Raw genomic sequence first — 16,581 nt, 5'->3', positions numbered from 1 at the left:
CGGAGCCTTCCGGACTTCGGTTCCACCTCCCCGCTGCAAATCTGTGCTCTGCGCGCGCGGCCGCCAGCCGGGAAAAGATCTGGCTGCGTGTGGGAAAAGATAGTAACCTAGAAACAGGCCGTCCTCAACAAGTGTAATAATAGGTAAAATTTGTTGGTTGCCTGTAATGTGCTAGGCTCATGTTATCTTCATTTACAGATGAGGATCCGGGCGCTTAGAAACGCTAAGTGGAGTGATGGAAATGTTCTAAAACTGGATGGTGGTGATAGTTGCACAATTTTAAAATTTGTTCAGAAATACTAAATTGTACCCTTAAAGTGGGTTGGGGGTGGGGCTGGAGCAAATAGAGACTCTCTGGTCATCCTGACGTTACGAAGCCAAATTAAAACAAACTTGGAGGCTGAGAGTCGGCATCAGATGGGCCTTTCCTCAGAGGTTGGCTTGGGGGCTGTGGGATGTGGTGTGAACTCCGGGACACTCCACACATACACACACACACACACACACACACACACACACACACACACACGCTGTCCTGGGGCGCGCGCGCGCGCGCGCGCACACACACACACACACACACACACACACACGCTGTCCTGGGGTGAAAGCGCGCCTTTGGAGTGGGGACATTGGTGTGTGTTGGCCGGAATGTCAGGTCCCTAACCCTATGTCATGCATGTGCTGTCTTTTCAGTTGTGACAAAATATAAAATTTACCACTTTAACCATTTTAAGTTCACAGTTAAGTAGTGTTAAATGCGTTCACCTTGTGCAATCTCTAGGACTCTTTTCATCTTGTAAAACTAAAACTGTGCCCTATCCCCGCTTCCCCCCAGCCCTTGAACCATTCTACTTTCTGTCTCTGAATTTGCCTGTTATAGGTACCTATACAAGTGGAATCACAACATTTGTCCAATGTCTTCAAGATTCATCCATGTGATACCGACCAGGGTTCTTGGCCTTCCCCAATCAATAGAAATTGATCAGAGGCTAGACAAGAAATTCAGGCAAGGCTTTATTGGGGCCCCTGCTGCAGCAGGGGGGAAAAAGAACAAGTTAACAGTTTCCCTTGCTCACTCCCTGGGGCGGATGCGCTGGTTCCTTATATGGGGTGAGGGTAGGGGCGGGTCCAGGGGTCAGGCCAGAGGGGGGGGCTTAGGTGTTTTGCCCACCCCTTTGGTGGTGTTGAGTGCAGGGGGGCAGGCACAGTACCCTGCTTATGCTCCCGACACCCTGTTTTTGCACCCAGCTCTTCAGAAGTGGCAGTTGGGCTTTTTGGTCTCTTTGTACCTTGTCCAGAATTTGCCCCAAATGCACAATGTGCACAGTTATTTTTAGTCCCTATAGCTTCTTTGTATTTTGTTGCTTGAGGAGAGGTTTGTCCAGGTGCAAACACTGCAGCAAAGGGTCCCAGGCCCCAGCCTGTCTCACATATTGTAGCGTGTGTCAGAATTTCTTTCCTATTTAATAACATTTCTCTCATATATATATTATATATATAATATATATATATAACCACATTTTGTTTATCCATTCATCACTTGGGTTGTTTCCTCTTTTTTTTAAAATTAATTTATTCTTATTTTTTAATTTATTTTTGGCTGCTTTGGGTCTTTGTTGCTGCGCGCGGGCTTTCTCTAGTTGCGGGGTGCAGGGACTACTCTTCGCTGCAGTGCGCGGGCTTCTCATTGCGGTGGCTTCTCTTGTCGCAGAGCACAGGCTCTAGGCGCGCGGGCTTCAGTAGTTGTGGCACACGGGCTCAGTAGTTGTGGCTTGCGGGCTCTAGGGCGCAGGCTCAGTAGTTGTGGCACATGGGCTTAGTTGCTCCACGGCATGTGGGATCTTCCTAGGCCAGGGCTCGAACCCGTGTCGTCTGCATTGGCGGGCAGATTCTTAACCACTGCGCCACCAGGGCAGCCCCGGGTTGTTTCCTCTTTTTGGCTCTCCTGAATAATGCTGCTATGAACATTGATGTATAAATATCTCTTTCAATTCTTGGATATAGAGAATCCATGTGTTTTGAATTTAACATTCTTAAACATTAAGGATGCTTTTTCTCTAATATGTAAACAGGCAAGATTTTGGGGGAAGAGATGATAAAAATGGCAGTCTGGAGTCGACTTCTATTTCCGGGTGTCACGTTTTGAGACCCTTTGTGGACCGGCTGTACAATGGGCCATGTGATGGGTCATGTGACTTCCACTCACAGGGAGGATGCAGCCCTACCTGGGCTGATGCCTGAGTGGCACACACCCATGAAGAGGGAAGGAAACCAGATAAGCAGAGATGGGGCTTCTCACCTCATTCCTTAAATAAAAAATACATTCTCAATGGATTAAATATTTAAAGGTTTAAAAAATAAGTCACAAAACAAAGATAAATTCTTTATGTAGTTGTGTGACTATTTTAGGGCAGATATGAAAGGACTCTCTGTCAGACCATTTGGGCTTCTTCATCAGCCTGTTCAGGTTTTCTGTTTCTTCTCAAGATAATTTTAATTGCTAGAGAACCATTCATTTCATTCAGGGTTTCACATTTTAGAAACATCTGGCTATCACATCTGTATCTGTGGTCATATCCGTTTTAGGGATTGTTGACTTGATTGTTTATTTGGGCTATTGTTTCTTTGTGTTTCTTGATTATGCTTTCCAGCTATTTTAATATTTTGCTGTTTTTCTTTTTTCCCCAAGGAACTGAAATTTATCAGTACTGATTACTTTCTTCTTTGTCTATTTATTTCTACCTCCTTTTCATATTTCCACTGTTAATTTCTTTCTGGTTCCTTCAGATGAATGTTTATTTGTTTATTTTTATTCTTTCTTGTTTAATAATGAAAATATTTAAGGAATGAATTTACTTGTGAGTACAGACGTGTGTGTGTGTATAGTGTTTTAAATTGTCTTATTTTTTTCTCTTTCACAATGTCTTAAAACATTTTCTTATTTTGTAAAGGTAATAATAATTTCTTTAAACCCTGGTCAAAATAATATCGTTAAAAAAAGTCAGTTATACGTGAGGAAAAGCAACTATTCCTGGCCCACTCCTACCCAACCCAGTCTTAGTTCCCCAAAGGTAAAACTTTACCTCCAGCTTGCTCTGTAGTTATTCCTTCATTTAGTCTTTTATTAACTATGTATTGAGTGCCTGCCTTCTATGTGCCTAAGTAACTGTTTTAGGTACCAGTGTATATAGAGGTGAATAAAAACAGGGAAGCATCACTGCATCCCCCCCTACATAGTACTGGTGGAGTGGAGATATAGTATAAATAGAAATAAAAGACAGAATATGTATATTAGATGTGATAAGTCAAGTTCTACAGAGGAAAAAAAGTCAGGTAGTGGGGATAGGGAGCGGTGGATCAGCGAAGTGTTCACTGAGATGGTGACTTTTGAAAAAAGACCTGAAGGAGGAGAGACAGAGAGTCACAGAGACATCATATGGAAGAGAATTCCAGGCAGAAGGAACGCAAGGACCCTGAAGTAGGAGCCTGCCTGAAATGTTTAAGGAACTACAAGAGAGCCATTGAGGCTGGACTGTAAACTGTGTGTGTGAGGAGAAGGCAAATGCAGCATCAGGAAATGAGTTAAGAGGCTATTTATTTATTTTTAAAATTTTTATTTATTTATTTTTGGCTGCGTTGGGTCTTTGTTGCTGCGCGCGGGCTTTCTCTAGTTGTGGCGAGCAGGGGCTACTCTTCGTTGCGGTGCGCAGGCTTCTCATTGTGGTGGCTTCTCTTGTTGAGGAGCACGGGCTCTAGGCGCATGGGCTTCAGTAGTTGTGGCATGTGGGCTCAGTAGTTGTAGCACACGGGTGGCTTATTTGCTCCACGGCATGTGGGATCTTCCTGGACCAGGGCTTGAACTCGTGTGCCCTGCATTGGCAGGTGGATTCTAAACCACTGTGCCACCAGGGAAGCCCCAAGAGGCTATATATTTAAATAACATACCTATGCTATGATGTCTTCATTTATATAGTTTAGACATTTTCTAATCCCCTGATGGATAGGGATTTGACACACTCCACAACTCCTATTTTTCTTCTTTAGTTTCCTAATACACATATTACTATTTTCAGTTCCAAACTTGTAGTTTAAGCAACACACTTACACCTTCTCTTTCTTATTCCATCAGGTATAGACAGTGTCTTTTGACTCCCAGCTTTAAAAGATGAAGATGCCAGCACCTCTAACCTTCCAGTAAGTTTGCATCCTTTTTTCTACATTCTCAGCTTCTGTTATCTGTGCTTTTTATTATCTGTGCTACATCTTATTCACATTCCAATCTGTAATCATAATTCAGTCTTTGTTTCCTTTCTTTTCATTGAGATATAATTGACCTACAGCCCTGTATAAGTTTAAGGTGAACACCATAATGATTTGACTTAGATACATCGTGAAATGATCACCACAATAAGTTTAGTGAACATCCGTCATCTCCTATAGATACAAAAAAAAAGAAAAAAAGAAAAAAGAAGAAAAGAAAAAATATTTTTTCCTTGTGATGAGAACTCAGGATTTACTCTCTTAACGATGTACATACGTAACATAAAACAAAGTATAATATAATTATATGAATCATGTTGTACATTACATCCCTAGGACTTCTTTACCTTATAACTGGCAGTCTCTAACTTCTGACCACCTTCATCCAATTCCTCCTCCCCTCAAACCCCCCTCCCCCCGCCTCTGGTGACCACAAATCTGATCTCCTTTTCTACGAGTTTGTTTGTTTGAAGTATAATTGACCCACAGCGCTATGTTAGTGCCTGGTGCACAACATAGTGATTCAACATTTCTGTACATTACAAAATGATCACCACGATAAGTCTAGTTACCGTCTGTCACCGTACAAAGATATTACATTCTTATGGACTATATTCCCTATGCAGTACATTTTGTCCTGTGACTCATTTATTTTGTAACTGGAAGTTTGTACCTCTTGATCTCCCTCACCCATTTCACTCCTCCCTCCACCCCAGCTCTCCTCTGGCAACCACTTGTTTGTTCTCTGTATCTGTGACTCTGTTTTGGTTTTATCCATAACTGCTTTTCAGTTCACTTGTTTTGTTTTAGATTCCACATATAACTGAAGTCATATGGTATTTGTCTTTCCCTGTCCGACTTATTTTGCGGAGCATAATACCCTCTAGGTCCATCCATGTTGTCGCAAATGGCAGGATTTCCTTCTTTTTTATGGCTGAATGATATTCTGTTGTATACATATGCCTCATTTTCTTTATCCATTCATCCATTGATGGACACTCAGGTTGTTTCCATGACCTGGCTCTTGTGTATAATGCTGCAATGAAATTGGGGTGCCTTGTTTTTCTTTATCAAAGAAAACTGAACATTTCTAAACTCTCCATCATATCATGTGTTCTGACAGACTCTACTTTTCTTATCAGATACCTGTCTTCCTCCTCTCTCTTTAATCTGGACATGTTCCTCTCTAGGACTGTTGCATTCCTGTTGTTCTGGATTTCCCTTTGTTGCTATTTTAGGTTGTATCCTGTGTTTTGGATTCCCTGTTTTCTTTCCTGGTTTAACCCCTCATCTTTTTGAAGCACATCTTCAAGTAGTTGTCCAAGAAAAAGAGCTGGTAGGTGAAATTTCTATGTTCTTGCATGTCTGAATATTTAATCTTATACTTTAATTGTTTGGTTAATTATAAACTTATAGAAAAAAGAATTTTCCCTCTGAATTATTTTAAATTTAAAAATTTAAAAATTATTTGCTATTTTCCCTTATAGCTTTGTTATATATCGGTTGTATTTCTTAAATTCCTTACTTTTCATTTTGAAAAATATCAAATCTATAAAAAAATGGAAGGAATGGTGGAAAGAACACCTCTATGTCCTTCACATAGATCCACTAATCATTAAGATTTTGCCACATTTGGTATATCTTTCTGTCTACACACATGTGGTGTGCATGCATACACACACACACAAATGCACATACACATGCACAGTTTTTCTGAACCATTTGAATGTAACTTTCAGATATCATGTCACTTCACCCCTAAGTATATATATCCTAAGAACAAAGACATTCTCATGCATAACTACACTACAGTTATTGCACTCAATAGATTAATGTAGATAAAATAATATCATCTAACTGATATACAACCCACTTTTGTCTATCTCTAATTGTTCAAATAAGCTTCTCCACAACTGTTTGTTTTCTTGTCAATCCATGATTCAGTTGTGTTTAGTAGTCAATCTCTTTGAAGGTATATCTCATCTGTTTTCTAACATTTGGTGTTGGTGATAAAAAATCTGAATTTTGTTCCTTCATAAGTGGTATTTTTTTCCTTCCAGAAGCTTTTAGAATATTTTCTTTTTTTCCCAGTGTTCTAAAATTTTGCAGACATGTGGGTCTTTTAAAAGACCTTGTGCTGTTTGCTCTGTAGGTACTTTCAATTTGAAAACTTGTAACTTTAACCTTTCGGAGATTTTGTTGTATTGCTCATTTGATAATGTTTCCCCTCTGATTTCTATCTTTCTTTATCTGGAATGCCTATAAAACTGGACCTTCTGGAAAGGTCTTCTGAGTCTCATTTCTTTCATGTCTCCCATCTCATGGTCTTTTTGCTCTGCTTTCTGGAAGATTTCTTCTGTTTTATCTTCTGGGCCTTCAGTTTATTTCAACATCATATTTTCATTCTATAAGAGCCCTTTCTTGTTCTCTGATTGTGCTGTTTACTTAGCATCTTGTTTTTGATTTTGAATGCAATAACTTCCTGATTATAGTTATGATTATAATTAGAAAAATATTTTAATTCTCTTCTATTTCCTGAATTAGTTCTCTTTCCTTTGAGGTTGTTTTTTTCCTGTTTGTGGTAATTTTTTAAGGCAGTCCTTAGCAAATTAATACAAATTTCTGTCTCTCTTTCTTTCCCTCCCTTCCCTCCTTCCTTCCTCCCTCCCTCCTTCCCTTCCTTCCTTTCCTTTCCTTCCTTCCTTCCTTCTTTCTTTCCTTCCTCCCTCCCTCCCTCCCTTGCTTCTCTCCTTCCTTCTTCCTTCTTTCTCCTCCTCCTCTTCCTCCTCCTCCCTTTTCTTCTTTGTTATTTAATGGAAGAACTCTCAGATGTTTCATTTGCAGAGTTGATCTTTTGTGACCCTGCATTCTGAACGAGGGGAGGAGCTAAGGACTGGACTGTTTAAGACAGAGCCTTTGGAGTTATCCCAGTGTTTTTGGCCCGGTCTCACTTGCGTCCTCTGTCTTATTCCTCTCTCGAATTCTGTAGGGAAGATCGGCAACCTCCTCTGTGGTGTGTCATCTGTCATTACTTCTGTATCAGCTTGACACAGTCTCACAATTTTTTTTAAAGCTTTCTTCCACTGATGGACAACTTCCTGTTCTCTTTGTCATTGTGGATTTATTCCCATTTTAGTCCTTTACTATCATTTTTGTAGGGTCTTAGGGGGAAGAAGAGAAAAACTGAGTGCCCAGTCCATCATTTTGAAAATAGCACTTGTTTTCTTGTCTCCAACTTGCAGTTTTGATCTTTTTAGCTGGGAAGTTATTTAGGAGGCCTGTATCAGTCAGGATGGCCTAGGCTATGCTGTATAACAAAACTCTTAAAAATATTAATGGCTTAAAACGGCAAAAGTTTATTTCTTGCTCACCGAGGTTGGCTGGGGGCTCTGCTCCAGGTCTCCCCACTCTGAGACCCAGGCTAACAGAGCAGCTGCCATCTCGCTGTTACCAGTTGCCATGGCAGAAATAACCTAGTGAATCGTGCACTGTCCCTTTAAGTTTCCACCCAGAAATGACACCCATCATTTCTCTTCATATTTCATTGGCCAAAGAAAATCATTTGACTATTCTTAACATCAAAGGGGGTGAAGAAGTACAATCCTACCCTGTGCCTAGAAAATGGAAAGCTGGAAATGTCTGTTGAACAGTACAATGAACCACCAGAAGACTGTAAAATTTCAAGTGTTTGAATTCTAAAAACTTTTAACACTTGAATTAAAAAAAAATTGCACTGGAATCAGAGAATGTAGGCTTGTATAAAATTCCTGAGATTTTTTCATTGCATTATTTGTGACTGATTTTTTAAAATGCTTTATGGGATTGGAAAAGATGTACCCTTTGTTGGTTGTAGACAAGTTTGACACATACACAACATGAAGCTATTTATATCTTCTGTATACCTGTTAATTTTTTTATATACCAGATCTATCAAAGACTAAAGAATTATTTCAAGTTCTTACCATACTATTGTGTTTCTATAGATTTCTCCTTGTTTTTATAACAGTTTTGCACTCATATTTACCTTGTAAGAGTTCATAGTAGATATGTATTTTCTATTTTGTTTAAATAACCTTTGTCTCAATTAATAGGACTTTTATTTTATTTATTTATTTATTTATTTTTAAATTAATTAATTAATGTATTTATTTTTGGCTGTGTTGGGTCTTCATTGCTGCACACGGGCTTTCTCTAGTTGTGGTGAGCGGGGGCTACTCTTCATTGCGCTGCGCGGGCTTCTCATAGCAGTGGCTTCTCTTGTTGCAGAGCACCGGCTCGGCATGTGGGCTTCAGTAGTTGTGGCACTTGGGCTCAGTAGTTGTGGCGCACAGGCTTAGTGGCTCCACGGCATGTGGGATCTTCCCAGACCAGGGCTCGAACCCATGTCCCCTGCATTGGCAGATGGATTCTTAACCACTGCGCCACCAGGGAAGTCCCCTAATGGGACTTTTAAATTCTTGTTCCATTGCCACATATCTTCTGTACTCTCTTAGGATCTCAAAGTGCTTTTTATAATTAAAAAATTTTTTTAATTTTTAATTTTTTAAAAGTGATATTGAATTTGGTGATGATTTCCTGGATATGACACCAAAAGCACAGGCAACAAAAGTAAAAATAGATATATTGGACTTCATCAAAATTAAAACTTTCAGGACACTATCAACACAATGAAAAGGCAACCTACAGAATGAGAGAAAATATTTGTAAATGATATATCTGATCAGGGGTTGATGTCTAGAATATAGAGAACTCCTATAATTCAACAATGAAACAAACAACCCAATTCAAAATGGGCAAAGGACTTGAATAGACATTCTGCAAAGAAGATATACAAATGGCCAACAAGCACACGAAAAGGTGCTGAACATCACTAATTACTAGGGAAATGCAAATCAAAACCACAGTGACAGGGAACTATAGTCAATATCTTATAATAACCTATAATGGAAAAGAATCTGAAAAAGTATGTGTATATATCATATATATATAGATATCATATATATATATATATATATATATATATATATATATATATATCACTTTGATGTACACCTGAAACTAATATAACATTGTAAATCAACTATACTTCAATTAAAAAAAACAAAACCACAGTGAGATACCACCTCACAACCATTAGGATGACTACTATCAAAAACACAGAAAATAGCAAGTGTTAAGGAGAATGTGGAAAAACTGGAACCTTTGTGCACTGTTGTTGGGAATGTAAAATGGTGCAGTTGCTATGGAAAGTAGTATGTTGGTTCCTCAAAAAATTAAACATAGAATTACCATATGATCTAGTAATACATTTCTGGGTATATACTCAAAGGAATTGAAATCAGGGTCTTGAAGGGATATTTGCCCACCCATGTTCATAGCATCATTATTCACAATAGCCATAAGGTGGAAGCAACCCATTCACCCATTGATGAATGAATGGATAAACAAAATGTGGTATAGACATACAATGGAATATACTCAGCCTTAAAAAGGAAGGAAATTGGAACAGGTGCTACAACATGGATGAACCTTGAAGTTGTTATGCTAAGTGAAATACGCCAGTTACAAAAAGGCATGTACTGTATGATTTCACTTATATGAAGCACTTAGATGCTATGGACTGAATTGTGTTCACCCTAAATTCATATGTTGACGCCCTAACTCCCAATGTGGCTGCATTTGGAGACAGGTTCTTTAAAGAGGTAATTATGGGTGGGGCCCAATATGGCTAGTGTCTTTATAAGAAGAGACCAGGGATGCATGCACACAGAGAAAAGGCCATGTGAGGACACAGTGAGAAGATGGCCATCTCCAAGCCAAGGAGAGAGATCTCAGGAGAAACCAAACCTGTCAGTACTTCATCTTGGACTTGTAGGCTTCAGGACTGGGAAAAAATAAATTTCTGTATTTTAAGCCACCCAGCCTGTGGTAATTTGTTATGGCAACCTTAGCAGATTAATATACCAGAGTAGTCAAATTCATAGAGACAGAAAGTAGGATGATGGTTTCCAGGGTCTGGGAGGAGAAGGGAATGGAGAATTATCTAATGGGTACAGGGTTCAAGTTTTGCAAGATAAATTCTGGCGATTGGTTGCACGACAATGTGAAGGTGCTTAACACGGCTGAACTGGACATTTAAAAATGGTTAAGATGGTAAATTTTATACTATGTGTATTTTATCACAGTTAAAAATAAACATGTTTTTAATTGTGATAAAATATACATAATATAAAAGTTACCTTCTACCATAGCCCTATTTTTCTCCTCTCCTTTATAGCAAAACTGAAAAAAGTAGTTTCTGTTTGCTCTCTCCACTTCTTCATGGCTCACTTTCTCTTGAACCGTTCCAATTAGGATTTTCTGAAACTGCCTCATTCAGGGTTAACTGAGATAATTCCAATCCATCAGCAGCAATGTTGCTCTCGCTCCTCCTTGAGATACTTGCCCCGTGACCTCCTGGTTTTCCTCTCGCTTTTCCTTTGTAGGATGGGGCTCGCCCCTCCTCCTGACTTTATCTGCAAGTTACCCCAGGACTCTGCCCCAGGCTTTTTATACTCACCCCCTGGCAATCTCATCCAGTGCCGTCTATACACTGGTGAATTTCAGGTTCTATCTCCAGCCCACCCTCCCTTGGAACCCAACGCAGAACATCCATCTGCCCACCCCACATCGTCACGAGGATGTCGACCAGGCATCTGAAATGCATCATGCCCCAAATAAATCCTGACTTCTCCTTCAGAACCTGTCTCCCTCCATTGTTTGCCATCTCAGTAAATAGCACCACTTTGCAACCAGATCGAAAAACAGGCACCCTCGTAATTGCGCACCAAAGATCTTGGAGTCACCTTGACCCCTCTCTTTCTGTTTCACCCCACATCCAACTCACCCGAATATCCTGTTGTCTGTCTTCAAAATCTCTCCAGGGCCTGGTTCCTCCCCGCCTCCTCTTCTACCACCTGCCTTGGCCAGGCAAGCTCCTCTCATCTGGATGACTGCGGAGGCTTCTTAGTTAAATGAAGAAATGAATAAATGCTATGAGTGTTGAAATTAGTGATATGAAATATAAATGTGTATGCCCGAGGACGCCATCTGAAATGTAATTGAACGTTTTTCTCTGCAGGCTGCGGGTGAGAATAGGTGATCATATATCAGCATATGTAACCCAGAGAACTAGCAGTATCGCCACACCCCTCTCACCCAGTAGCGAATGTATACCTGGTAAAAGACCGCTAGTATCACCAGGAAGTCTGCAGACACACAGACGTGCATCTCTGTTGACTAACTGAAAGTACATTAGCATGGCCGTTAGAACTTTGAGAGAAATCAGAGAATTTGAGATACTGACCACGCGAATAACCAGATTATCGGAGAATGAGCTGCTTTGCTTAGGATGGTTGATGGTTCTGAGAGGAGCAAGTGTGGTCCTAGTTTCAAAGAGTATGGTGTATGACCCCGCCACCCCACCCCCAAGCCGCATCCTCTTCCCATACCTATCTATCTTGGTAGCAGAAACAGCTGGAGTTTAATGGTCTATTTATTTATTTAGATTTGGCCAGAAGGGACACATCAAAGTTATGGCACTAAAATGTTTCTGCCCTTGGGGTGGATACTACATTAAAACATCCTGTTGCCGAGAAGAAGCAACTCTTGAAGTTGGACCGGTGGTGGGAGGCTGAGAGTGGGGTGGGACCAGGTGTCTTGAGACGAGTTGCTTACTGATGGGCGGAAGGTGTTAAACCTTCTGGGTGATGCAGTCTCCTCGGTACCACATGAGTCAGGTGCTGGCCATGCTAGGACGAGGCAGAAGCCAGAGCAGTAGCAAAACTGTTGGGAGGGGTCTGAAACAGAACTGGAGGAGCCTCTGGCAGTGGCTGTGTGGAAGGTAAAAAAAGGAGAGAGAGAGAGAGAGAGGGATAAAAGAAGAAGGAGAAGGGAAAGGAGAAGGAGGAGGAGGAGGAGGAAGGAGAGGAGGAGGGGGAGGGGGGAGGGGGGAGAGGGAGGGAGGGGAGGGTCGCCACTCGGGGGGAGGGCTGCCTCTCAGCATCACTTCTGTGACCTATTTCAGGACGGACACAGGTGATGTGGACAGGTCATCGTTGTGTTTTCCATCACTTGCAGTGGCCGCACAGATAGTCCCAGTGTCACACAGAGGCAGAGCCTACAGAACAAGTCTGTCCCTCTGAATGTTCAGCCCCATCTTTCTCCTCCCAGGACAGGCCACCTGCTCTGCTCAGGTGCCCAGGGATCCCTTAGTGCAGAGAGTCCTGATATGTCCTGCCAGCAGCAGAGGGAGCCCACACTCTACCGAAAGGGATTCAGTTTCTCATTAGAACACAAAGCAGAAAATACAATAACGGTGTTTTTTGCCACGCAGTATGTCCTTACAGATGAAGCTTTAATCTCCCTCATACATCTCCGTTGCTGTAAATTCCTGCTCTATTATGGTACCATATGCCGTGATTCCCTGGGAGAAAGCCACAGTAAGCTTGGCGGCGAGCTTGGGCTTCTGAGCTGTTTGTGCCGCGTGTTGAATCACATATTATCTCACACTTAAAGGTATGTCTTAATAAGCTCTTTTATATCAGTTTATTAGCCGTGATCCTGCAGTTGATCAGTTTTGTCATGGAAGGGTACCACGGAGCTCACTGACAATTACGAGATGTAAGAGGCAGAAGGAAAGTTAGGCTCGAAACACAACAGAGTGCAGTTCATCTGATGGTCTAGCAGCTGCCGATTCGCCTTCTCATCTGTTTCTAAGTAATAGATATTGATGCTTCTCTGCTCAGAGCAGACCTACTGTACATGCAGTTGCCCACAGTGCACAGAATGGCATTTTTTTCAAAATCCTTTCCAGCTCACTGTTAAAGGCACAATGTCAGATGTCAGGACCCGCAAGGGTTACTCTTGGGGCTAAGCCACACCATCATTGTTCCTCACACTGTGCTCTTTCTGGGAAAAAGAAACATGTTCGCCTTTTGCCTCATTTCCCTCCCAAAGCAACTGACCAAGTTCTGAAACCACTCTTAGGAGGAAAAAAACCCCTCAGGTCCTGTATCCTTTATGATGACAGCTGTCATCTGTGCCTGGTGGGAAAGGGGGACCAACAGGAAACATTTAGAAAACAGTTTTTCACCTAAAACCGGTCATGGAGTTTTTGACTTCAGAAGCAGCTCCACTCAAGCTTCTGTGGCCACTTGCTGGGTTGGCAGCTTCTTTCTGAGGATGATCGCCATGCCACAGGGTGAGGGCACCACCGTGTTACCCTGACTAGGACCTCCTTCTCCTAGCTGGAAAGCTAACAGGCACAGGGCCAGTCTAAGAGCTTCCCAGGCCCCAGAGGCTTTTACTTTTGGATCCCCTACTACAAAAAATGTCAAAAAAATGGAAATGCACCCCTATCCCACATCATGATAATGTATAAATAAATAATAGATGACAATATGGGCATGGAAACTAGTTGATGTATTATGTCTCATCAAGTGTATTAATCCTGACGTTGCATTGTTTTCTCTATAGTTTTGTGCTGATACGTTTTTTTTCCTCCTAGGCTGTGTACATATCCTTGGGTCTTTGGAGCTCTCTGAGTTCTGAGCCCTGCTCCTTGAGGGGAGGGAGGGGGGCGGGGAGTGGAAAGGACTTGGTGCAGAGGATGGGTGCTGAATGGTTGGGGGCCAAGATGAAGTTTGGTCCTAGCCCTCACCTGCCTGGTCCAAAGGGAACCAACCTCAGAGGAAATTAAGAGGACCCTTACCTGTCCTTAAATAAAACCAGAAAGATTCTCACCTGTTTGTAAAAAAGGTGCAGAGAACGGGAATACCTGTTCTAGTAACACGCTCATTCATTCATTCATTCATCCCCTCATTCAAAAAGCATTTTTTTGGAAACCCTACTAAGTGCCAAGCCTAGTGCTCGGCATTTGGGAAATAAAGGCAGGTAAGATGCAGTGCCTGCCCTCAGGAGCCCAGAGTTCCTCAGTCCCTCTGTCCTGGGGCTGCTCTTGGTCAGCCTTCCAGGACCCACCCTTGCCTCCAAAGCTTCCACAGATATACTCCTGGCTGTTATGAGCTGAGTTGTGTCCTCCAGAAATTCCTATATTGAAATCCTAACTCCCAGTGCCTCAGAATGTGACTATATTTGGAGATGGGGCCTTTAAAGAGGTGATTAAGGTTGAATGAGGTCATTAGGATGGACCCCAATCCAATATGAATGATGTCCTTGTAAGAAGAGATTAGGACACAGATACACACAGAGGGAGACCACGTGAAGACGCTCGGAGACGATGACCACCTACAAACCAAGGAGAGAGGCCTCAGAAGAAACCAACCCTGTTGACATCTTGAATTCAGACTTCTAGCTTTCAGAACTGTGAGAGGATAAATTTCTGTACTCTTGTTGCAGCAGCCCTAGCAAACTAATGCACTGGTTCCGTAGGAGGCCCAGAAGACTCCCTTGACTCTTTCTCAAGAGAAGAAAGAAAAGACACTCAGCCAGCCCCTCCCCGACCTGGTGGAAGCTTCCGCCAAAGGGCAGCCTTATTGTGCACTTACCCCAAACCCCCTCAGCCTCATATCTCCTCCGTCTGCTTCCTTCAGGTGCAGACACATCAGCGGGGTTTGGGGGGTTTGCTGAGGACGCGGGGGAGCAGGGCTAGGGGCTCCCTTTCCTCAGTCGCAGTGATTTTTCTCTCTAGAACTTCCTGTGTGTTGTTCTTCGGGGGAGGGGCTTTCACTCTGCTGCATCTACCCAGGCTCTGGGGGACATTCAGTCCTCATTTTTCTTTTCTTCGTCTTCTTTTTTCAAAAATATTTATTAATTTATTTGGCCACGCCAGCTCTTAGTTGCGGCATGCAGGATCTTTAGTTGTGGCATGCGTACTCTTAGTTGAGGCATGCAAACTCTTAGCTGAGGCAGGTTCTAGTTCCCCGACCATGGATCGAACCCAGGCCCCCTGCATTGGGAGCTTGGAGTCTTCGTCACTGGACCGCCAGAGAAGTCCCCCTCATTTTTCTTTTTTCTTTTTTTTGCTTTTTAAAAATTAATTTTTTAATTTCAATTTATTTTTTAAAAATATGTCATATATATTCACATCTCAAAATTCCAAAAATATGTAGCACACAATTCAAACTTTTTCCCTTACCTCTGTCCCTCAGTCTACCACCCCCCTCCACTCCCAGAGGAAATTATCTATTTCTTGTGCCAAATGACTTTCATTTTTCTTACAAGTTTGGGAAATAAAATCTCCAAGTTAGATACTATCACGGGAAATATAAACTACATGTAGTATTTAGGAAATCTGTAAATTAAAAAATATTGCCTGGTTCTAGCATGTTTTTCCTTACCAATAAGATATCAGACTAAGGGGGCATCTCTTTAAAGGTGGTCATAATACCTGTTTTTAGATTGACTGTTATGTCTTTTATTATTAATTCAGAAGTCATTTATGACTTGTCTATTCAAGTTGAACTAAGGATATGACCACAGATTGTCGTGAAAAATTACTTTGAATGTTTTTTTCCAAAATCACTTATGTATCTAAACTGACTTTTTCTATAAATCAATAAAAAAAATAGTAACAGAAAAATGGGCAAAGGACAGACAATTCAGAGATAAAATACAAATGTTCAGTAAACATATAAAGATATTTAAGTTCACAAGTAATAAGAAAAATTCAAATTCAGATGGACCTCTTTTATTCACCCGTCAGATTAGCAAAAAAAAAAAAAAAAAAAAAAAGGAGAATATCCAGTGGTGGAAGGGTGTGGGGAAATGAACGTCATCACAGCATGATGACTGGAGTATAAGCTGGCACAACTTTTTTGAGGGCAATTAAAATTTTATATCTAGAGTTGCTTGTAGTAATCTCTCATGATCGTTTGTATTTCTGCAGTGTCAGTTGTTACTTCTCCTTTTTCATTTCTAATTCTATTGATTTGAGTCTTCTCCCTTTTTTTTCTTGATGAGTCTGGCTAATGGTTTATCAATTTTGTTTATCTTCTCAAAGAACCAGCTTTTAGTTTTATTGATCTTTGCTATTGTTTCCTTCATTTCTTTTTCATTTGTTTCTGATCTGATCTTTATGATTTCTTTCCTTCTGCTAACTTTGGGGTTTTTTTGTTCTTCTTTCTCTAATTGCTTTAGGTGCAGGTTAGGTTGTTTATTCGAGGTGTTTCCTGTTTCTTGAGGTAGGCTTGTATTGCTATAAACTTCCCTCTTAGAACTGCTTTTGCTGCATCCCATAGGTTTTGGGTCATCGTGTCTCCATTGTCATTTGCTTCTAGGTATTTTTTGATTTCCCCTTTGATTTCTTCAGTGATCCCTTCG

General features: G+C 41.3%; 1 long non-coding RNA gene across 3 annotated transcripts in view; it reads left to right on the top strand.

The window, feature by feature from the left end:
- Positions 1-10: 10 nt before the first annotated feature.
- LOC309616225 overlaps positions 11-16,581 on the top strand; it is an 89,794-nt gene continuing 73,223 nt past the window's right edge. Inside the window, exons 1-3 of one of the 3 annotated variants that reach the window (XR_014237362.1) lie at positions 11-143; positions 4,130-4,194; positions 5,499-5,596. This is a non-coding gene — a long non-coding RNA (uncharacterized lncRNA). Of the gene's footprint in view, positions 144-467; positions 3,582-4,129; positions 4,195-5,498; positions 5,597-16,581 lie in introns of those variants that run through there. The other 2 variants (XR_014237363.1, XR_014237361.1) reach the window with 2 other exon arrangements.

The sequence above is a fragment of the Balaenoptera borealis genome, assembly GCF_965194805.1.
Source record: "Balaenoptera borealis genome assembly, chromosome: 19".
NCBI lineage: Eukaryota > Metazoa > Chordata > Mammalia > Artiodactyla > Balaenopteridae > Balaenoptera > Balaenoptera borealis.
Note: the sequence above shows the minus strand (reverse complement) of the source record. Positions and strands in the feature narration are given on the sequence as shown.